Source organism: Meles meles, chromosome 3 (genome assembly GCF_922984935.1).
Source record: "Meles meles chromosome 3, mMelMel3.1 paternal haplotype, whole genome shotgun sequence".
In the NCBI taxonomy this organism is placed as follows: domain Eukaryota; kingdom Metazoa; phylum Chordata; class Mammalia; order Carnivora; family Mustelidae; genus Meles; species Meles meles.
The window spans coordinates 116435822-116459044 of record NC_060068.1 but is presented as its reverse complement, the minus strand read 5'-3'; positions in this window follow the sequence as shown (position 1 = coordinate 116459044).

Genomic DNA, 23223 nt, shown 5'->3' with positions numbered 1-23223 from the left:
CTGGTTTCCCTTCTCATGCGTGCTATAGCCAGCTGTCGAGCTTGTCTCTCTGAGGGACAACCTTGGCCATTTCTGACTTGGCTCACAGAGTTTGCTGCCCACATCGTCCCCTCTGTCTTGTCCTCTCTGCGTACCACACTGGCCTATCTGCTCCGTCCACACTCCTGAGCTGCTGTCTTCATGGGCCGGTCTGTTACATCTTTACCTGCCCCTACCTCTGCCCTCACCTCTGCCCCTTGCCGCCTCTCTCCTCGGCTGAGCCTTCTCTGAGCGTGCTGCTTAACTGTCTCAGCCCTGTAGTCGTGTGCCAGCAGAGTGCCTGTCATGGAGCAGGCTGTTGGGGAATAGAAAATTAAATGTCAGAGAAAGGGGAAGAAGAATACAGCTATTTCTTTCCCAATCGCCATAAAATGTCTCAGTGTGGAGTAGAAAGAGACGGAGAGAGCTTATATCTATCAAACATGAAGGTTTATAGGACCCTAAAATGATTGGTTCTTGCCTGTGTGGCATTTTAATATTTTTATGAAAAGTACACACCAGATGTGAGCCTTGCCTTTTTGGGCTATAAAGTCTGATTGGGAAGGGGCCACGTGTGTGTTCTCTGCATTTCTTCATGCAGGGTGGGCTGTACGTGTATATTAAATGACAATGAATTGCCAGAGGGTTAGGCTGGTTTGTTAGTCTTGGCACTCTAGTTAACCATGATGATGTTAATAATGAAATTCCCTATTTGAACACAGCCTCTTTTCATCCACAGTATGACATAATGTGGCTTTGAAGTCTCCTTTTATGAGGGGGAGAACAAAGGAATGTTATTGTAAGAAAGGTCCAATGCTCTGTTTCCCCGAATGCATCTTTTAATTGTACTTACAAGAAAAATTTTGAGTTGCCACAGATAGGGACCTTTCAGTTCTGTCCCAGAAGGAAACTGAAGGAAGCGTGTGGATTTGCACACCAGCAGTAGCCTGCCCGGGAAGCCTGTGTGCTGTACCCTGGACTCTGAATCAAGTTCTTGCCACCAGAGGGGCCAGCTAAGTCTCAGAGGGAGAGACCTGTCATGGAGTGACAGCATCAGTCCCTGCCTGTCACGGTAAAGTCAAGGTCCAACCACAGAATATCTTTCAGTTCTTCACTGTTGCCCCACACAAGAGGCTGACTGATGTCCTGCCAATATTTCATTTTCACTTATTGTAAAAATCCACAGGTTTTTATTCAATCTGGAGTCTCCGTCGCCTCTCTAGATAATGTGTCAGAGACACCTTGAAGACTTTCAGAAGTCCTGGGGCTTCCTGGCAAAGTGAGTGAAGGAAACCAGCGACAGAGGCAGCCACAGGGCTGTGTGTCGGTTACTAGCCATTGTCAGTCACCTGACGTTCCCTCTGGTCCCACCTGACAGGTGCTCTAGGACACACAGCTTCTGTGGATCTCCCAGACTCCTGGGTCTCAACAGTTTTTAAGGGCTCAGTGCACGAGTATCAATCCTGTTGATGAAATGAGTCTGGAAATTGAAGTAGAAAAAAACTGATGTCTTGTAACAGAAAGGGATGTATACAGAAGGGTAGAATCAGGGGAGGTGATGTGAGGGCTGCAAAGGAGGAGCTGAGTGTTCTGCTTCCTCTCTCCTCAGCCGGCTGGATACGGTACAGCCCTCCATTATTAAATCCCTCAGGAGAAAGCTAAGGGAACAGAAAGACATCCTAGTACCCTGCTTTGACCTCGTGGTAGTGGCAGCAGAGATGAAAGAGGTAGACCTAGAGAAGGAGGTGGAGTGGTATGGGGCCAGGTTTCTGGTGCGTGGTGGCATCACTGTCTTAGCCTTCCGGGGTCCAGGTCTGTGGCAGTAGGGAGGATACTGCTTTTCTGGGAGAGATACTGCCCCTGTGCTGACGGGGCAGGCAGTCCTAAGCGTGTGTCTAGTGTCTGAGGGGGATGTGGCCCACTGCTGTGGAGACGGGTGTGAATTGCCTCTTCTGGGCAGCTGTGACAGGAATAGAACCCTGGCCTGGATCATGCCTGTGCCAGCTCTGTGATTTCTACCTCTAACCACAGGCTTTCTGGGGAAAGAATTGTAGCTCTTTGAAGAATTATAGCACCATATGTATTATTTTATTCTTTCACCCATTTTTACTCTGAATGTCATAGGAACTGCTGGTGAAGTAAGCGCCAAGAAATTGCAAGCGTTAAGGAGTGTAGGACAAAAACCAAGTCGAGACAAGAAATAGAATGGTACACTTAGGGGACGTTGGGAGGGACCATAGGAATGATATGGATAAGTGTTTTTATTTTATTTATACAGGCAAGGAAAACAAAATGAAGCAAAAGGTTTCTTCACAAAGCCAAAGCAGTAGGACAATCAGAACAAGAACCCATGCCTAGCAATTGCCCACTGAGTACCATTTCTCCTTCACCAGGCTGTTTTCACACTAGGTCCATGCAAAATTACTGTGTGTGCCTATGTGCACGTGTTGGTGAGAGAGAGTGAGCGGGGTGAGATGGGTACCCACGGGCTCACAGCTTACCCTGCACATACTTTTAGGCTGATCTATACGAATCCTCAGCAATGACGCATTTGGCCATTGGTGGGCTCTCTGATCTCAGTACTCAGAGATCCCCCAGCCTGGATGTGGTGACCGGCAAATGTAGCCAGGCCTGCTCTTTTGGCTTCTGTGTTGAGGCTGACTCTCAGACTTCACAGGGTGCTGGCTAGCTTAGGGAATAGTTCACTCCCTGGAAGAAGTCACTGACTCTTAATATATACTTTTTTTTTTAAAGGATTTTATTTATTTATTTTTATTTATTTGACACACAGAGAGAGAACACAAGTAGGCAGAGAGGCAGGCAGAGAGAGAGGGGGAAGCAGGCTCCCCGCTGAGCAGAGAGCCTAATTCGGGGCTTGATCCCAGGACCCTGAGATCATGACCTGAGCCGAAGGCAGAGGCTTAACCCACTGAGTCACCCAGGCGCCCCTCTTAATACATACTGTTAATGCATGGCCCCTTGACTGTCCATCGAAGGGACCCAGAGTCATCCTCACTCTGGGCTCTGTGATATATAGTCTTCTGGCGTGAGCAGCAATGCAAGTTCTTGTAATGAATGGGGCTGTATCATTCTGAAGCTCTTTTGTCCTTCTGAGCTGCTCTGGCCCCACTGAATTTTTGGTAGGGACACACCTTATTTGGCATCATCTTTAGAGTCTTACTGTTCTCCAGAGACGGATACCATGAAAAAAGATGTGAAATTGGCTTATTAAACGTCTATTACCTAGACCCTTTAAAAACAATTTTTCAAAACTCTCCTATGAACGTTTATCAGAGATGTTACTGCTGACCCGGGCACCGGGAACGTGTGCAGGGCCTCACCACACTGCATCTTAATTATGCTTGGTTTGCACCAAGGAATTGAGATCTGGTTCTTTCCAAACTGTGCTATTGGCTGACCTTACTGGTATTAGGTCATTAAACCTCAGTAATTCTTACCCAGATTCTCTGCAGACACTACACATTTGAGCAATCGTTTGTTTTCTCTTTCTTCTTTGCTGAAGCATCTGTTGTAGGTGGCATTGATTCAATCCCACTTAATCAACAAATTAAACTTTCCCACGAAGGAGGAATGGTCCCCGCAAATTTCTGGAACTGCCCTGGCTTCCTCTGGGCGCACTTAGAAGCACAGCCCGGTAAAAGCTGGAATGGTGACTCCTGCTACCAAAAATGGGGGTTCTGAGTCTTGCCCGGTGGTCTCCCGGGTTTGCACTGGGGGCAGCGTCCCACACACCACAAAGAATATGATCTACAGATGGAGATGCAAGTCTCTCATAGGCACGGCCAACTTGTGGGCATATTAGATAATGCAAGAAATGCTCAGAAATGCTAACTCTTGAAACCTCACATTGCCCCACAGTTTATTATTGCCGGAGCCCCGCAGTAAACACTTCCTCTGCTCCCCTCAAAAAACATCATCATGCTCTCATTAGTGATGAGTTAGCCCAATGTCTTTATAAAATGTGCTTTTAAAAGTTAGTCTCATTTAGGGACAGTCTCTCCCTACTCTTTCTTTCTTCTTCCTTTTTTTTAAATAGTGTTTTCTGACTCCAGTTCATATGTAAATGCCAAGACATTAATTCCTGGCTGGCTCCATTCAGCACCTCATTTTCCAAGACAAACGTGGTAAATTAGGCTGTTCAGGTATTGTACTTTGGCTGCTTCTGGCATGTGCCTGTTTTTTGCTTTTTGGGTTTTTTTTTTGTTTTGTTTTCTTGTGGGTTTTTTTTTTTTTTTTGACTGTACCAAGAATGACAAGAAAAATAATTCATAGTTCTGAGAAGTTACTCAAAATGAGCTGTTAATAAAGAAAGCCCTGGATTTCACCTTGGATTGATTAAAAGACTGCAGTCTCCCAAGATGCATACCTTGATTTCCTTTGGTTAAGGTATAATTTGGGTGTGTCCTTAACAACTTTACTTGTTCTAGAAGGTTTACGGAGGGAGGGGTTGGTATGATGAAGAAAGGCAGCTGACATTTCTGGTTTGGCAGGGATTAAGGGCTGTTTGGCAGCTGTCTGATCACTGAGGTATAGAAAAGAAAATGAGCCAAATCATTGACTAAATTAATTTTGACACACAACACTAAAGATAGCTGGAGGTCACACCAAAAGAATTTGTTCCACCTCCTTGAACCATATGGAGAGAAGCGAGGGAGACCGTCTCTGTAGTGTCTTGATCTGAACCTGGCAGAGTGTCAGCCACAGGAAAGCCATGGTGAGCAGGAAAAGGTGGTTGGCCTACGCTGAGCGCCTGTCCTGTACCTGGTTTTGTGCTCTGAGTTCTAAATGCCTTGTTTCCTTTAAACCCAGCAGCAGTGTTGGGGGATAAGTAGTCATCTCTTCGTTGTCACTTAAGTAAAGTAATTTGCCAAGGTCATAGAGATAACACGAGTCATAGCTGAGCCGCAAACCTTTATTATCTAATTCTGAAACCCCTTGTCTTTGCTCTCTTCCACTGCTTAGTGTTAGCCCAGAAATGAAACAAGAAACCTCTCTTCATATCTAGTTGATAAGAATTTCTTCATTCAATGATGAAGACCATTTAGAACTCATTTTTTCTAGAGTGTCTAGAATTTATCCACACGATTGCTCACAAATTCAAATAATTTTCCCCCAAATTTAAATAAACCACATCAAAAGCAGTTTTCATACCCAGAAATAATGCTGAAAAATTTCTCCTCCCCCAGATACACTGCTATAGACTGGATATTTGTGTCTAGCTAAAATTCTTCTGTGGAATCCTACCCCCAGTGGGATGGGACATAAAATAAATTTTACCTTCCTCTGCCAACCAGGAGAGAAGATTGTTTTAGATCTTGTGCTGGGGGAAAGGGGAGTTGTATTTTATTTTAGTTTTATAGTGACTTCTCTCAGGAGCTCCTAAAGAGTTAATATTTTTGTGCATCATTTTTTAATGGTTCTCAGGGGGGAAAGAAAACCATAAAACCATTCGAGAATCCTGTGACAGGTGTTGGACTTCTTTATTTAAGGACGATAATTTCCAAACCGGATCTCTAACCAAGTTTTGGCAGAAGGGCCTCCCTCTGGCCATCCCCCAGAGTGCCTTCCCATGTCTTTGAGTGAATCCTTCATCAGTGAGCTCAGAATCTAGTCAGATTACTGAGTCTTCTACAACACATAAGCCAGGTCTTTCTCTCAGAATTGGACACGCGATTGTATAGACTCTCTTTCGCACGTGTAGGATACACAGAGAAATTCTTTAAGTCCCCACGTCAAAATATTTTCAGAACACAAAAACTTACCACTGAAAAAGGCAGCACCGCAATGGAAAATACTGTCATCTGTTCCTGGTTATTTTCTTATCTGTGTCTCATCCTTCATTTTGATAGGTGTGGTTTTATTTTTAGACTCTGGTCTCTCTGACTTGAGGCTGTTACTGTGGTTTTCCATTCATTTTCACCACTGTTTTTGTCTGTGTGCTTTATTAACGGGGACTGTTTGGGGTTATTTACCTGGCTGCTCAAGTTTAAGTGTTGCTGGCTTAGACCGTGTTGGGTCTGTGCTTAAGTCTGTGTGAGAGGCGTATTACATCGGTAAGCCGTGTTTTAGGGTTATGGCCGTTCCGCTCAGCCTTTCCCCCGGGGAGCATTTTTGAGTATCTTTTTTTTTTTAACCATCCTTGTGGTAGGTCTGATTCACGACTATCAGAACTGGAGTGGATTTGTCACCATCTCTTTTGGAAGAAATGCCTCTTCATTTGGGAGCAAGTTGGAAGAGGAGTTCATTTTGCTGCTGGTTTAAGAACCAGAATTGGAGAAGAGACATGGAAAGCTCTCAGGATATTTACTAATTACTGAATTATTAATTTGTTTTCCGATACATGTCCTTTCTTCCTGAAGTTACTAGTACTGTTTTCTCTAACTTGTCTTATTTTTCACAGTGCCAGATCTCTCTGTTGGGAAAAAGATCTCTTTTTCTGTTTCCTTTGTGAATGTATTACCACGTGGTGGTGATGTTTTACTCATCCAAATTTCTTGAATGTCTTTTTTTTTTTCTTCTTCTTCTTCTTGTACAGGGTACAGGGAACTGGATGAGTTGTGGCATTTTGTTTCCAAGGGCCTGGTTCATGTTCTGCTTGTGAAATGGATGGTGTAGAGCAGGGGATGATTCTGAAAGCAAAATGGCCCTTGGGAAAAATATTCTGTTTGGATTATTTTCTTTGCTTAATAAAGTCTGTGTGACTTCTAAATATTAAGAAACTTCATTGGAGATGAAATAGTTTTTCTCTCCATTTATCAGAATTTTGATGCTAAACCAAGGTATACTTTGGGGCAGTAGCTTCCTGATGAGAAGGCATATTCTAATGGGGCTCACCTCAAACTGGTGGTAGGAACCATTCAGGTCTCCAGCTTGGAAGAAATGTATGGTGGTTTAAAGAAGTTCCTTGCACCAGGTCATTTACCCTTTACGGAACTCCCACCGGGGCCCCTAAATAGGGACACACTGAAATTGTCTGGTGTTTCTGCGGTGCCACTGATTCAGCGGCAGTGAAACCTGTCCCCATAGGGGAATTGTGTCCCAGTCCTGGCACAGGACAACAGTGGCAGTTTTGGGAAGGCTCAGTCACCACTCAGGGAAGCTTCTTAACCCAACGTCCTCTTTGACCCCTTTACTTTACTATCCCAAACCATTCTCAGCAACAAGTTTGCTGGCCTCTACCTAGGATACTTCCAGAAGCATCTCCTTTCCACCATCTCCACCATGTCGCTCCTTCCCTGGATCAGTACACTGACTTCCTCTCTGCTTCAGCTTTTGCCCTTACCTCAGTTCCCAGAGAAGCTAGTTCACAGGGGCGATCAGATCATTTCATGTCTGCCTTGAAACCTGGCAGTGGCTTCCCATTTCCCTCAAAATGAGATGTAACTCTGATAAAATCCCATCTCTTTATCAGGGCCTCCAAGTCCCTTCACCTCCCCCATCCCTCCAGCAACCCCACTTTCCATCTGTTTCCTCTGCATTCCACCAAATGACCTTCTTGTTCCCACGTACTGGCCAAGTTCAAGCCTCCTTTGAGTCCTCTGCTCTTTCCCTTCTCTCTGCCCCAGATTTCTGCATGGCGGACCCGTTGTCACTGAGCTCGCAACGCCTCAGCTCTGCCCAGCTCTTCTCCCTGAGGCTCTCGACTGAGTTTTCTGCTTTCGTCGTCCTTGTCACTGCTTGGCGTTTTCTTGTTTACTCTTTGTATTTCTTGCCTTCTCTTTAGCTTACATAGTAGACGACATTGGGATCTTGGATATTTTGTTCTCACCAGATCCTCAGAACTTAACGTCTACACATTGCAGGCTCATAGTACAGTAAATATTTTTGTGTGAATGGAGAAGTCAAGAAAAAATACATTCTCACTAGTACCTAAGGACGATAGCAAAGAGGAGAGAAGGTCTGACTGCCGAGTCATGCTGCATTCTTTTCTCCAGTCTTCATTAACGTCTTCGTTTAAGAATTCTTTCATTGCTTAGTATGTGCTAGCGCTGTTCTAGGTCATCTGAGCACAGTATAAAGCACACAACACCTGTGCCCTCACAGTCATGGCATTTTAGGCCAATGGCATTTTAGACAGAGAGCAGGTATCCAAGACATCAAACGGCTGTAGGTGCAGTAAACCAGATTAGGAGAATGGGTGGTGTCTGGGCAGGCATGAGTTTCCGCTATTTTGAAATAAAGAATCATTAGGAAAGGCATCTCCCAAGGGAACATTTGAAGAGAACAAGGTACAGGGCTGTCTGTGTGAAGAGAGTTCTAGGCAGGGCTTGTCTGAGACCCCAAGCAGAAGTCACCCGGCAGCTTCTGCAAACAGCGAGGTCAGCTAAAGCAGGGATAACATAAAGAAGATAACAGTGAGCAAAGGGAAGAATGATTGAAGTCGAAGAGTTGGGCATGGGTGTGCGGAATCACTCTGGATTACACAAGAAGCTGCAAGAAGGTTTGCACGGGATAGAGAAGGGGTCAGACTTACCTTTTTAAGAGGTCGCGTTGGCTCCTGTGAGGCAAATAAGGGTGGCTGGGAGCCTGCCGCAGTAATTCTACTGGGAGATGACAGTGGCCTCAGCTCCGGCATCCTCAGAGGCAGCCCTGGGGCAGAGGGGACGCTCACATGGGAAGTCAGTGCCCACGGGACATGGTAGAGACTGTGAGCAGAAAGGAGTCAGGGTCACTCCGTGAATGAATGCGGGACTGGATGGTCTCAGAGGCCCCACCCAGCCCTAAGGATTCATACATGCCAGACAGGCTGTAGAAATAAGCTCTCCAATTTGAGAGGCAGACTTTGCAAAGTCTCGTGAAAAATGAAACGAGCACCAGAATTTATAAACACACTCACTTCTCTGGATTGCGGGGTCGAGCCTGAGGAGCACGAGAAATCACACCCAACTGGGTTCTCTCCTGCGATTATCTTGCTTTATCCCACAGACAACTGAGTTCTTAAAATGGCCAGATTTACCTTTCTGTGGCTGCTACTAAAAAGTTTAATGCTGTATTTTATTGTTTTTGTGACATAACAAATCCCCCCCAAACTTAGTGTCTTAAACATTTGAGTAACTAATCCCTTAGGGGGTCAGCTGTTTGTCCCAGGCTCCTCTGAGTGAGTTTTCTTGCCTGGTTTACGCAGCTGGCTACTGTCACCTGGTGGCTGCTGGTGCAGCCAGGTGTGTCCAGCAGTCTAGTCTGGGGTTCCTCGCATGGAGGCTGGGTTCCAAGTGGTGCAAGAGATCTTGAGAGCTGGCCTTAGAAGTTGGACCGTGGGGGCACCTGGGTGGCTCAGTGGGTTAAAGCCTCTGCCTTCGGTTCAGGTCATGATGCCAGGGTCCTGGGATCGAGCCCCACATTGGGCTCTCTGCTAGGCAGGGAGCCTGCTTCTCTTCCTCTCTCTCTGCCTCTCTCTCTGTCAAATAAATAAATAAAATCTTTAAAAAAAAAGAAGTTGGACCGTGTCCCATCTCCTGCATTCTGTGGGTCATAGCAAATCACAGAATAGCCCATGAGCTTCTCTTAACAGGAGGAGCTACAAAGAATTTGTGGCCATTTTTAATATACCACATGCCAAATATGTAGCTTGGGGCAAAGTATACAGGAATGGATTATACAAAATTTTTTGTAGTAACCTCCCTTCTGGCTCCTTTATTGGTTCTATGCTTGTTTGTATTTTCTTTCAATTCCCCCTTCTTCTTTATGTTATCTTTATACACACTATGAAACTCTTTAACATGGTTATTTATCAGACCTTACTATAATTTACAGTGGCTTTTTTATTTCTGCATCTGGGATGCTTTGTTTCAAAGAAGTTTTCCTCTAGCTTTGTGGGACTTTCTGTAGTCCTTCACGCTGCCCTGTGATCTCACCGTCAGCCGTGGAGGGAGCCAGTGTCTGGGTCTGGACAGCACTCTCTCCGAGGGCTTCCTCCATCCTCATGTGATGAAAAGATGATGTTCCAGGATGTCAGAGCAGCGAACCGGAATCGCTTCCGTGTACGCCATGGGAGCCCTCTATGCTAGCGTCGTCTTTGTGATTTGATTGATGGGCTTTCACACCCTTGTAGTGGAGAGAAAGGAAATCCCTGGAGCTGGAGGATTTTGGAAGAAACGTGATCTTTGTGGTTTGCTTCTTCTCCCAAGTCACTGGAAAGTGAAACAGCTCTGATTATAAAAATGAACATTGATGTCCTTACCAACTGGAAAATGATCTGTCATGATGATCTGTCATGATGAGGTTTCTTTGAGGGTTTCTTGCTGTATCTCCTGATATCTAACTACGAAGCCAGATTTCAGGAGAACTATTGTGTTTTGTTTTGTTTTTTTTAAAGATTTTATTTATTTATTTGACAGACAGAGATCACAAGTAGGCAGAGAGGCAGGCAGAGGGAGAGGAAGGGAAGCAGGCTACCTGCTGAGCAGAAAGCCGGATACTGGGCTTGATCCCAGGACCCTGGGATCATGACCTGAGCTGAAGGCAGAGGCATTAACCCACTGAGCCACCCAGGTGCCCCAGAACTATTGTGTTTTTGAAGACAAACTGCCTCAGTTCTCAGTTGGCTTTTGTGGGCACGGGGGCCACTGAAAAGAGCTCTTTCTCTACATAACTATAAGAAATGTGTTTTAATTTTTTAATTCTCTTTTTTTAGTTAGATATAAAGTTGAAACGATGTCATATTAGTCTCAAGTGTGTAACACAGCGATTTAAAAACCGTACATACTGCTGTGGTTGCTGCAGCTGTAACTCCGTCCGTCACCGAATGTTATTACGGTGTCATTGACCATCGCTGTGATGTGCCATTCATCCCCATGAGGTGTTCATTCCATACCTGGAAGCATGTACCTCCCACTCCCTTTCACCCATTCTGCCCACCCTCTCTCTTCCCTCTGGCAATCACCAGTTCTCTGTATAGGGGTCTGTTTCTGCCTGTTTGGTTGCTTGGTTGGTTGGTTTTTAGATTCCCCATGTGAATAAAATCCTATCTTATTTGTCTTTCTCAGTCTCAATTATTTCACTTAGTGTAATACCCTCTAAATTCATCCATGTCACAAATGGCAAGATCTTGCGCCCTCTCTGTTTGAGCTCCTCCTTTTTCATGGCTGAGTAATATTCTATTGTGTGCATATGTGTGTATATACATACACACACACACACATCTTCTTTATCATTTATCTTTTGATGGACACTTTCATTGCTTCCATATCTTCACTATTGTAAATAATGTTGCAGTACATATAGGGATGCATGTATTTTTCAAAAGAAATTCCTGGATCATATGGTCATTCTATTTTTGATTTTTTAAGGATCCTCCATACTGTTTTCCACACCAGTTGTACCTGTTTACATTCTCATCAACAGTGCATGAGGGTTCCTTTTCTCCACATTCTTGCCAACACTAATTTCATTTCTCTTCTTTTTTCTTCTTTTCTCTTCTTTTCCTTATTTTTTTTCTCCCCATTTGTACAGGTATGTGATATCTCATCTTGGTTTCAATTTGCATTTCATGATGTTTAGTGATGTTGAACATCTTTTAATGTGTCTTCTGGCCATCAGTTTGTGTTCTTTGGAAAAAATTTTTTTAATCATCTTTTTTAAAAAAGATTTGTTTTTAAGTACTCTCTATACCCAATGTGGGGCTCAAACTTACAACCCCAAGATTTAAAGTTGCACACTGTATTGGCTGAACCAGCCAGACGCCCCTGGAAAATGTCATTTTATTAAAAAAAAAAAAATCTGCCCGATTAAATAGAATGTCAGGATTTGGATCGGAGCACCCCTTCTGCTGCCAGTACTTTGGCTAAAATCTCTGTCAACTTCCACTTGAGTAACTACAACAGGCTCCTAGCTGCCTTCCCTGCTTCCGTGTTTGCCCCCTACAGTCTGTTCACCTCACTGTGGCCAAAGTGACCCACTAATGGATCCCAGATAACCAGTGTTCTTATTTCTCTCCCCACTATAGATTAGTTTTGCTTATTCTAGATTTTCCAAAAATGGAATTATTCTGTGAGTGCTCTTGTCTGTAAGCCTCCTTCACTCACCACGATATTCTGAAAGTCCCTGTCAGTGTGTTTATCAATAGTTTGTTGATTTTTATTGCTGAGTAATATTCCATCACATGAATATGACAATTTATCTGTTCTCTTACTAATGGACGGTTGGAATCTTTTCAGTTTTGAGCTGTTAGGAATAAAACTGCAATAAAATGTCTTGTACAAGTTTTCTTGTATGTTTTCTTTTGTTTGGGATAAGAACGTAGCAGTAGAAACGCTGGATCATAAAGTAGGTATTTATTTAGGTTGTTTTTTTGTTTGTTTGTTTGAAGTGGGCTCCATGCTAGGCATAGGGCTTGAACTCATGACCCTGAGATCAAGACCTGAGCTGAAATCAAGAGTTGGATGTTGAACATACTGAGTTGCCCAGGTGCCCCTGTTTAGTTTTGCAATAGTGTCAGACCTTTACCAAAGTGATTGTAACATTCTATGTTCCATCCAACAATTTACCAAAGTCTCATTGTTCTTGATCTTTGCCAACATTTGGTATTGCCAGTAGTTTTTTGAATTTTAGCCCTTCAGGTCGGTGTGTAATTGTATCATATTATGATTTTAATTTTCATTTTACCTATAACTAATTATGTTGAAAACTTTTCCATGTTCTTATTGGTTGTTTGTGTATTTTCATTTGTGAAATGTCTGTTCAAATATTTTGCTCATTTTAAAACATTGGATTATCTTTTTATTGCCAAGTTGTAGCAGTTCTTATGTATCTTAGGCCTCAGTCCTTGTGCATATTTATTTTCCTAATGGTGTCTCTTGATGAGCAGGAGTTAGAAATTTTGGCGAAGTCTAATTTATTAACTTTTTTTTTCTTTTATGCTTTTGCTTTATTTTTTTGGTTTATATATTTAGATATATGATCCAGTTGGAGTTAATTTTTGTGTATTATGTGAGGTTGGGGGGCAAAGTTGATATTTTTAAGATGACTATCTATTTAATCTAGGACTATTTCTAGGCTTCTTATAAAGATTCCTTATAAAAATTCTGAGTACTTCTGTATATTGCTTTTCGATTGCTGCTGGAGCAAACTATTACAGACTTAACAGCTTAAACAATGCAGATTTATTACTTGAGAGATCTGTAGGGCTGAAGATGGGCCCAGAATTGTCAATAGATTAAACTGGGTGTTGGCAGGGCTGTGCTCTTTTCTGGAGGTTTTAGGGAAGAATGTGTTTCTTAGCCTTTTCCAGATTCTAGAGGCCACTCACCTTCCTTGACTCTTAGCTCTGTTGTGGGTTGAGTTGGGTCTCTCAAAAGAGTAGATTGAACTCCTAAGCCCTGGTACTTGTGAATGTGACCCCACTTGGAAATAGTCTTTGAGGGTGTGATTTAAATGTGAGAGAGGATGAGGTCAGCCTGGAGGACAGTGAGCTGGTGACTAGTGTCCTTGTAAGAAGAGAAGAGACACAGAGACAGACAAGTGAGGAACAGAGTGTGATGACTGGCAGAGACAGAAGAGCTCCCACGGCAAGCCAAGGGAAGCCAAGGATTTCTGGCAAGCTCCCAGAGGCTGGGAAGAATGGAGGGAGGATTCTCTCCTACAGGATTCAGAGGGAACATGGCCCTGCTGACACTTTGATTTTGGACTTCTAGATTCTAGAACTATGAGACAATCAGTTATCTCTATGTCAACTCTGAGTTAACATAGAGTCAGTTGTCATGAGTTGACATAGAGTCAGTTGTCGAAGCTGCCCTGTCATGGTGCTTTGCTGTGGCAGCTCTGGGAGGCTAACACATCGCCTTCCAATCCACCTCCCGCCCCCGGTATCCATCTTCAAAGAAAGCAGGGATGGGTTCAGTCCTTTTCCATTGCTCGGCTCTGGTCTTCTGTCTTCACATCCCTCCACGATCACAACCAGGAGGGTTCTGTTCAGTCCGTTTGGGCTGCTACAACAAAGTGCCACAGGCTGGGTGGCTTATAAACTATGGAGATGTGTTGCTCACAGTGCTGGAGGCTGGAAGTCCAAGATCAAAGTGTTAGTGAAGTCATTGTCTGGTGAGGATCTGCTTCCTGGTTCTGAGACTGTTGTCCTTCTGCTGTGTCCTCACGTGGAAGAAGGAGACCATCGAGCTTTCTGGGGTCTTTTTCATGAAGACTCTAATGACACCTGTGAGTGCTCTATCCTCCTGACCTGATCACCACTCAGAGGCCCCACCAGCTAACACTATCACCTTGGGGGTTAGGATTTCAACATATAAATTTTGGGGGATACAAACATTCAGTTTATAGCATATTCTCTGGGGGGGGGTTGTTGTTTTGTGTGTGTGGTTTGTTTTTTTTTTTTAAGATTTATTTATTTGAGAGCGTGAGCGTGAACATGAGTGGGTTGGAGAGGGGCAGAGGGAGAAGGAGAGAAAATCCTCGGTAGGCTCCCTGCTGAGCACAGAGCCTGACACAGGGCTCAATCCCAGGAACCTGAGATTGTGACCAGAGCCAAAATCAAGAGTTGGACGCTTAACCAACTGAGCCACCCAGGTGCCCTGCAGATTCTCGGCTTCAAGAGCTCATATGATTATATGGTTTCACCTAGATATTTAGGGTAATTTCCCCATGTCAAGGTCCTCAGTCTTAAGCATATCTGCACAGTCCCTTTTGACTGTAAAGTAACCTATTCACATGTCTGGGTATAGACATTTTGGGGTGCTGCTAGCTTCTATAGCATAACTTATATTTTCAAATCTTCTGTAGTGAATTTAAAAAATTTTTTATATTCAGAAATTAAAAACAAATGTCATTTTAATAAATGAAAGATTCTGTGATTGGGTTAAAAAAAGCTACAAAAAACCTCTTCCCATGAAACATATAAAATAATAATAAGCTTCAACCATGAAATTACTGTTTCTTTGTTGACTTGTTAATGTACATGAATATTAGTGAATTACTGTGTTTGGGCTTACTATTAATGCATGTAAATGTTAAGTATAGGTTAGCTATATATTTGGCCAAGCATATATTGCAGGGCATTCCTTATGTGTTAATTTTATAAGATGTCTTTATTACATGGGCTGTGCACCCAACAACTTTGTTACAAATACAGTACAGGTTTGGAGACATTATATTATCCTGAAGTGACTTCAATCAATAATAACTTTGGTTTTATAAAGGTCACTTGGTAGATCTATGTGTTTGTTGTTTTTTTTTTTTAAGGAAAATAAATTTAACACAGATTAATTATTCCCACATTTTGATATCATAATTGCAAGTTTCAGATTGTCTTTTCAAGACAATTTTCTTTTTTCTTTTTAAAATTTTTATGTATTTTTCAGGGAGAGAAAGTGTGTGCACAAGTAGACAGAGTGGAAGGCAGAGAGAGGGAGAAGCAGGCTCCCCACTGAGCAGGAAGCCCAACGCAGGACTTGATCCCAGGGCCCCGGGATCATGACCCTAGCCAGAGGCAGATGCTTAATTGACTGAGCCACCCAGGTGCCCCTAAAAGGCAACTTCTAATGATCATTTTACAAAGCAGTATGGTAGGGGTGCCTGGGTGGCTCAGGCCTTAAGCATTTGCTTTCGGCTCAGGTCGTGATCCCCGGGGTCCTGGGATTGAGGCCCGCATCAGCCTCCCTGCGAGGTAGGAAGCCTGCTTCTCCCTCTCCCATTCTCCCTGCTTATGTTCCCCTCTCACTGTGTCTCTCTCTGTCAAATAAATAAATAAAAATCTTAAAAAAATAAATAAAAAGCAGTATGGTAATTTCTTTATGAAGATCTTAAATAGACATCCATAAGATAAGTGAAAATAACCAGCTGTCCTAACACCCTGCAAACGAGTAGCTGTGGCCTGGGAAACACAATCGTAGGACAGCTTCACTAGAAAGGTATTGGGTCTCAAAACAATTCAGGGGACCTGGGAGATCGTGTGCTTTGGAAATCTGTGTCAAGTGATTTAAAAAGTGCAGAACAGGGGCACCTGGATGGCTCAGTGGGTTAAAGCCTCTGCCTTCGGCTCAGGTCATGATCTCAGGGTCCTGGGATCGAGCCCCACATCGGGTTCTCTGCTCCGCGGGGAGCCTGCTTCCTCCTCTCTCTCTCTGCCTGCCTCTCTGCCTAGTTGTGATTTCTCTCTGTCAAATAAATAAAATATTAAAAAAAAAAGTGCAGAACACCACGTAGGGCAGAGATGCATGCAAGAAATGTAAATACAGTTGATAAAATGGGAGTGTGGAGAAACAAATGATATTAAATTGATATATTATTTTAGATAGGATGTAGTTTTTAAACAGTTACGTAACTAAATCAATACAGAGAAAATAAAAGTTATTGTTATGTACCCTTCCTAAAATTTACAGATTCAGTTTGGCTCCATGCTCACTCTTTCTCTGGAACAGTCTCTCTCCACTGGGGAAAGGGAAGCTTGTCTTACTCTTGGGGTAGCCTGATATTCAGGGGTGGGTGACGGGGTTGTATGTTACTTTAGGAGGCATGATTCCTTGGCTGGCTGATCTGGTTCTGGATGGAGCTGGGAACAGGGGCTCAGAAACATGCCCGCCGCCTCTTCTGGCTCTCTCTGGTTCCCCCCTGACTGCACTTTCCTCTCTGGAAGAGGGATCAGGCATTCAGGTTTCTTGGGGTAGAAATAGCTCTCCTGAGGACCCGGGAGAGACATGCAATCAACCCTAGCTATCCCTTCATCCACCTTGAAAGAAACTTCAAGGAAAGGAGGGACTTGGGTATCTGTAGTATATGGAAAAGATCTCTGCTGTCAAGCAAATCATTTTTGTTATTAGTAGCAAAAGGGAGCTTACAGATGCATAGACTTTTGGGGACAAGATTATCTTGCCCCTATTTTGTTTTTGCTATAAAACAAATACAAGGGCAAAGTAAGACACATAAAGCAGAGGAAAACAAATTTAAAACAGACACCAGAAAGTTGTTTTTTTTTTTTTTTTTTTTTCCTGTCCTGAAGACTGCCTGTCGCAGGGCCAAGCAGATAAGGGTGAAGAAGGAACTGCAGGTTGCTGGGAAAAGAGCCGGACCAGCTGGCATTTGGAGCAACTGTTTCTTTAAGATATGAGCTGGCTTTGTTAGGCCAAATGCATTTTTTTTCTTTCAAAAATGTCTTGTGTACTTATTGATTCTACAGAAAGCTTCACATGCTTGTACTTTCTCAGCCCGTGGCACAGTTGAGCAGAATACTGCCAGAAAAACAGGACGACAGCATGGAAAGAAATTTAATTAAAGTGGCTGACACAGAACCACAGCTTTTGATCTCTCTCCCTTCTCCTTCGCTGGGCTGGTTCTACTCTTATAGGGGCTGGTGGTCTTTGGGGGGCTATTGGCCTTAATTCTTGCGGATCGTGAATGGTTTCTCTTACTGCCATTTTTCTTGGTCCTTTGTGGAATGCAGAACACTAGAACTGGGGCAGAGGAGGCCTCACCTTCCTGGACTCCTGCTTCAGAAACAAAGGGGTCTGTCTGTGGCTGACTCTCCAGGACTGAGCCCTGCACAGGCCCGCCCACTGCCTGCCCCAGCTGGAGGGGTGGGGAGATGTGGGGAACAGTAAAAAGAAGGGAGTTCACAAGAGCTGTGTGTGGGCCCGCCCTGGCTTAGTTACCCAGGGTGACAGAGGGCACAGGAGATGGGACCGAAGAAAGTGTGCGGCTTCCTTCTTGACATCTTTAGAGTTGGTCTGTTGTACGCGCTCTACCGCAGGCCATGTGCTTGGAGATGTCCGTCCTTGTCATGCTCGTTCCAGTCCTAGGAGTTTGAGTTCTTAAGATGCAAGCAAGGACAATTAAAGTAATTGACTGTAAGTAATTGATTATAAGGATAGCTCAGAAAATTCTGGGAACACTGAAGCACGAGACTTAGACAGAAGGCAGAATCGGTCAGCTATGGGGATCGGGGTGGCAGGAGGTGACCCAGAGTTCCATTGGAGGGCCCTTAGGTTGACTGTGAGAACAGTTATTTGTTCTTGTTTTATTCTGCACAAGTCCCATTCCAAGGAGAGAGACCCCAGTAGCGGCAGGTAGAGACCACTGACGTCCCAATGTGACTGACATGGTACTTTGTCCCAGGAATTCCTGGGAAAGGGTGATGCAGGTGAGCCACCCATGGAGACTTACAAAGCTTAACGGCATGTGACTCATTCCGCCAGTGAGCCGTAGAGGCGGTACACACCCAGATCTTTTTGCCTGAAAGCAATCTTTTTCCCCACCTTCCAGGCCACCTCTCAGGTCGGTGGGTGGAAAAGGATCCTGTACATGGTTGGTTTTGTGTCTGCTGGCAGCAAAGTGACTCAAGTACAGAAAGAGATAAAAATTGGAGGCTGTGAAGGGAGAAAATTGATTTTTGTTAGCAAATAACTCTCATGTTGCTTTTCTCAAATACCTTCCTATCTGGACATCGTTGACATTCTCTTCTGGTTTTATGACCACCTCTCCACTTTTTCTTTCCCTCCCGTGCTCTGACAGCTGCTCCAATTCTATTTCTGGAGAATTTCCCAGGGCTTAGTGTTAGGTCCTCTTCTCTTCGTCACTTCTCATCCAAACACCAGTGACCCCTCACCAACTATTGACTATAGGGTAAAGTCCCAATGGTTCACCTCACACCCAAGCCCTGTCCTGCCCAATACTCTTGTCTTTTGTACTTGATGGTGCCATCATTCAAGGTCCACTGGCCTGTCTTTTGCTATTCCAGTAGGCATGTCCGCATTTGTGCATGCTCTTCTATCTCCCAGGGGCTCCTTCCCACTGTCTACCTTATTTCCAAGTCTACCTTGTTCTGCAATGTCAAGCTTGATTCCCACCATCCCTAGGAAACCAACTCTGGCAGCTCTAGATTTCAGCCACCACTCTCTTGGCCAACACAGTCTAGGCCATTTGTCTGAGGGATTCACTACAGCCCTTGACCCCATACCATTTTATAATCTTACCTGCTTATCTTATTTCTCTGACTTGACCCTCAACTTTTCAGGGCAAAATCCCTTTAGGACTGGATATAGATGGTTCAACAAATATTCATGTAGTTAATCTGCCTCAAAAATCAGAATCTTGCAAGCTCTCTGTGAGAAGAGAAGGTCTTCGGCTTTACCTCCCATGCCCAGCACTACTGAAGTGGCAGCTGGTCCAGGTGTGGATGAGGGTCCTCTCATGTGAAAAATCCAGATTACAGTGAGCCTTCCCAAGAGCCTTGCATCTGACTCTCCTCCTGGATGAGATCCATGAGGCTTTCTAGAAAGGTGCAAAAAAAGCAAACTAAATCAAGAAAGTCCTCCAAAAAGATGGGAAGGCATTTCCAGAATGATGCCCAGAAATACGTTTAGATTGCCAGTAACACTGTTACTGTGAAATCACCCACTCTTTAGACAGGGGCCAGTTCCTTGGGGGGGCAGTTCATCATGTACTGTACTGGTTCATTCCTCCCCAGGGTGGTAGAGAGTCTTAGAGTACCCTGCCTCCCTTCATTCACTCATTGATTAAAGCAGAATGTGAGTTAACTAAGCCATGGGCTCATCCCAGCCCATGTACCAGGTGCTGGTACATGGCCATGGGGCCTGGGCCCCTGCGGCGGGTCCGATAACCATGAAGGTGCAGGCTGAGGCTGGAAATCCACCGTGGCTCAAACAAGCAGGCTTCTCAGTGGCAGAGCAGGGCCCGGGTCCACTTGAGCGGGAGGAAGGGGGTAAACCCCAGAGCGGAAACCACAGAGGCTGAAGCAGGCCCAGAAGTTGCTTTTTTGACACTTTTTCAGGAATTGGCTGTTCCCAGCATATACCGCTGTTTCATTAATGCAGCTCATGCATGGAACAGTAGTTGTCTGGGGAAGGCTGTTAATGCTTACTTTCCCTATGGCTTGCGCTAAACATCATGTAAAGCGTTTTCCTGTTTTCCTTTGGAAAATGTCTACATTGCATCCTGATATTTAATCTGCAGCCCTAACGGGGGTGACTAATGGGAGCTGTTGGTTCTTGGCTATGCAGAAGTAAGCCAACTTAATCTAGTAATATCTTTTTTAGGCTCACAGGAAAAAGGGGGGGGGGATGACAATTAAGTAACAAAAGAAACTAGTGTGCTTTCTTTTGGCACACTTCGTAAAACAAATGTGTATTTGTTTTTAAAGTTTGGAAGGCCTGGTTTAAATAACACGTTTAACCCTTCGAAAGCCTGGGCTATCGAGGGTGTTTCAAGAAGTACACGGTCGCGGGGGTTGGGGGGGGCGACCCCATGGCAGCCAGGGTCTTGGCGTTCTGGTGCGCACACAGGGTCTCTGGTCTTGAGGAGGCTGGGAGCAGTCACACCGAGGGTGGGGTAGACAAAACAGAAACCAGTGCTGGAATCGTGCTTGGAAAACATTTGTGGATTCAGTGTGAGCCAAAACCGTGGGAACTGGACTATATCCTCAGGGTTTCAAAGAGACCCAAATAGGCTTACCATGGAGTGGAAATACGAACAGCACCAGACGACAAGCGGCCAGCCAGGCTCCGGTCTCACCTCCACAGAAACGAGCAGTGCCATTAGCTGGGTGCCAGCTCTGGGCCTCAGTTTCCTCATGGGTAATATGAGGAGGCTTCCAAAGGGCTTTCTAGCTCTGACATTCCATGACACTCAATCATCCTAGAGAGGATTATCCTATGTCTGTGTTCTCTTTCATGTCTGGTTTCCTAGGGCTCTGTAGGAGGGAGGACTCCGGCCGTGTCTGCGGCCCGGCTCCCCCGGCTGTAGTCACAACTAGAGAGCCAAGAGCAGGGGAGAGGGGGTAGATGCCTGTGACCGCACCGGCACTTCTAAAGATTCCCTAGAGGTGTGGACCGTTGAGGAGACATGGCCAGGGGCTGTGGGAAGCCCAAGTTTCAGGGTCCTGCTTAGGAAGTAGCTTTGTGTCACTATGGGGCACATTCTTATGCTAGTGGCTTTGGTCACAGCTGGAAGAAGAGGACGGGAAGAGCAGCTGACAGTTACTAAGTGTGGGCTGTGGCTGGGCTCTCTGTTGACCACATGGCCTGCCCTGTCTCACGCAGTCCTCTCAGCCGTGCGTGAGGGAAACGGCACCCTAAGAAAGGACCCAAGGCTCAGGAAGATCAGGGAGCTCGTCAGAGGAGAAGGAATTCAACACTGGTGTGCTGAGGGATGTCGGCATTGTGCCTTCTCCCCTTTTGTTTCCTACTTGCACATGACGCCAGGACACCTGGGGGATTTCTACCCACCAGTGCCTCCCAGAGTGGGGGGACAGGATCTCGGAGGGGGCTTCAGATCCCAGGGAGTCAGGCGAGCCTGGACCATCCCCGCGCGCCAGACGCAGGTCAGCCTGATGGGAAGGTTTCTTTCTTTCACCAGCAAGGTGATTCTGCCTTAGTGGTTGATGTGGTGAATTTAAAGAAGCTGTGCGTTGTAGTTGAGGACTCCACTGTTCTGCATCACTGAAGGGATTTTCAAGGAGAATTTGGGTCAGATATACATACTTCTTATTAAGCAAGAAGACCATAGCTTTCTCTTCGAGTGAGCAATCATGGTTAAGACAAAAAAAGAAAGAAGGAAAGAAAGAAACCAGAAGCTAAATATCAAAGGCAAACTGGCTGAGATTGCAAACAGGGCTGTCCTGCTCACTTTCTGTGCGGTGTTAATGAGTCGTCTTGTTTCCCCCTGTCTCTCCAGAAATAAAGATGCCTAAAGTTACCATTTTTTTAAAAAATTTTAATGGTGCTATGCTTCAGTCTTTCCCAGTGGGTTTGTCTTTGTCTTTAGACAGCTTCCAGTAATTGCCACAAGGTCCCAAAGATGTGTGATTTAGACTCTGTCCAGAGTCTTTGGAGCATGAAAGAAAGTGGCTATTTGAATAAATTATGTATATTCTCTTGTGGACTCTTGTAAATCAGGAGTACAAATGAGCCACAAGCGGTGTGGAAAGGAGTGAATGGAACTGATTGTTTTGCAGAGAGATGGAAGATTTTGAAAGTTCCAGTTTATTCTTGAGGAGCATGAATATTTCTGAACCATTAAATTGAACTGTATGAAATCACCATTCTATAGGTCAAATATAGCAAAAGGTTGGCAATTCTTCATGGTTCATTTTTAACATATGAATTAACCTGTTTTCCCTGAAGCACTAAGGATAGGAATGTAAAGGTTTGTAGGACTCAGACTGATGCTCTGTCCTTTTAGCTGTATTTTCCACCACTGCCTCAAACATTTACTTTGTGAACCAAGAAAGCAATGAATGCAAAATAAAACCTTGGGTTATTTAGAAGGGACAGACTGTAATGAATGATTCTGTGTGATATTCCTAGGTCATCCAAAAGGGGAGGTGTTTGAGTTTAGAGTGAAATCCCTGGATGGTTTTTATCGTTCATGTGCAAACATGACCTTCCACTTTCATCTACCACAAGTAGGCAGCAAAAGTAGAAAGTATTCAGTAGAACTAAATTTTTAAAAAATCCAAGTCTAAACACTAATGGAAAGAGAATTCATGTCATCTGAAGACCAAATTATTGCTTGTTATTACTAATACATGTACCCACTGGATTTGGGGTGTGTGTGTGTGTGTGTGTGTGTGTGTGTGTGTGTGATCTCTGGGCTTAGTTTTGCATAACTTAGCTGAAGTAATTTCTGAGGGGACATTTTATGAGAATGATAAAATCATACAAAATAGATGAGCAGTTAGTTAGTAGAGAGACACAAATTAATGATGGCTGTGCCAGTGCTCAGTGTAAGAGAATTGTGATAAGGCTGCCAGAGGTGCCTGAGAAGGTTCTTTCTACGAGTGACTTGAGGTAGTCAAATGTTTGCCAGTACCTTCTGTGGAAAGCCCTGAATGGTCTTTCATCTTTTCTGTCTAAAGCAGCTGATGGCGTGGATTCTCAAAATTCCTTCAAGAGCGGGTTAAAGTTAAGAGCGTTGTTGCTCACAGTTCAAAGTTAGAGTCAAATTCGGTTCCAGGTGATTTCACATTATGAGCTCTCATACTGTAGCAATAATAGACTCCAGATGAAAGTCGGTCTGTTAAGATAGAAAGCATGCCCTGAGTGCCTCGCTGATGGGCAGAGGGCAGTATTGAGACCAGTCATGGTATTTCCTTGTTTTCTCATCCCCTAGATGAGTAAATTGAGTGTATAGATTCTCAGACTTTGCATTGAACTGACTTATAAGACATTTCTGTGCTCATGTCAACAGTGCATCAGGAAAAAAAAAGGGGGTTTTAGTTAAGTGAGT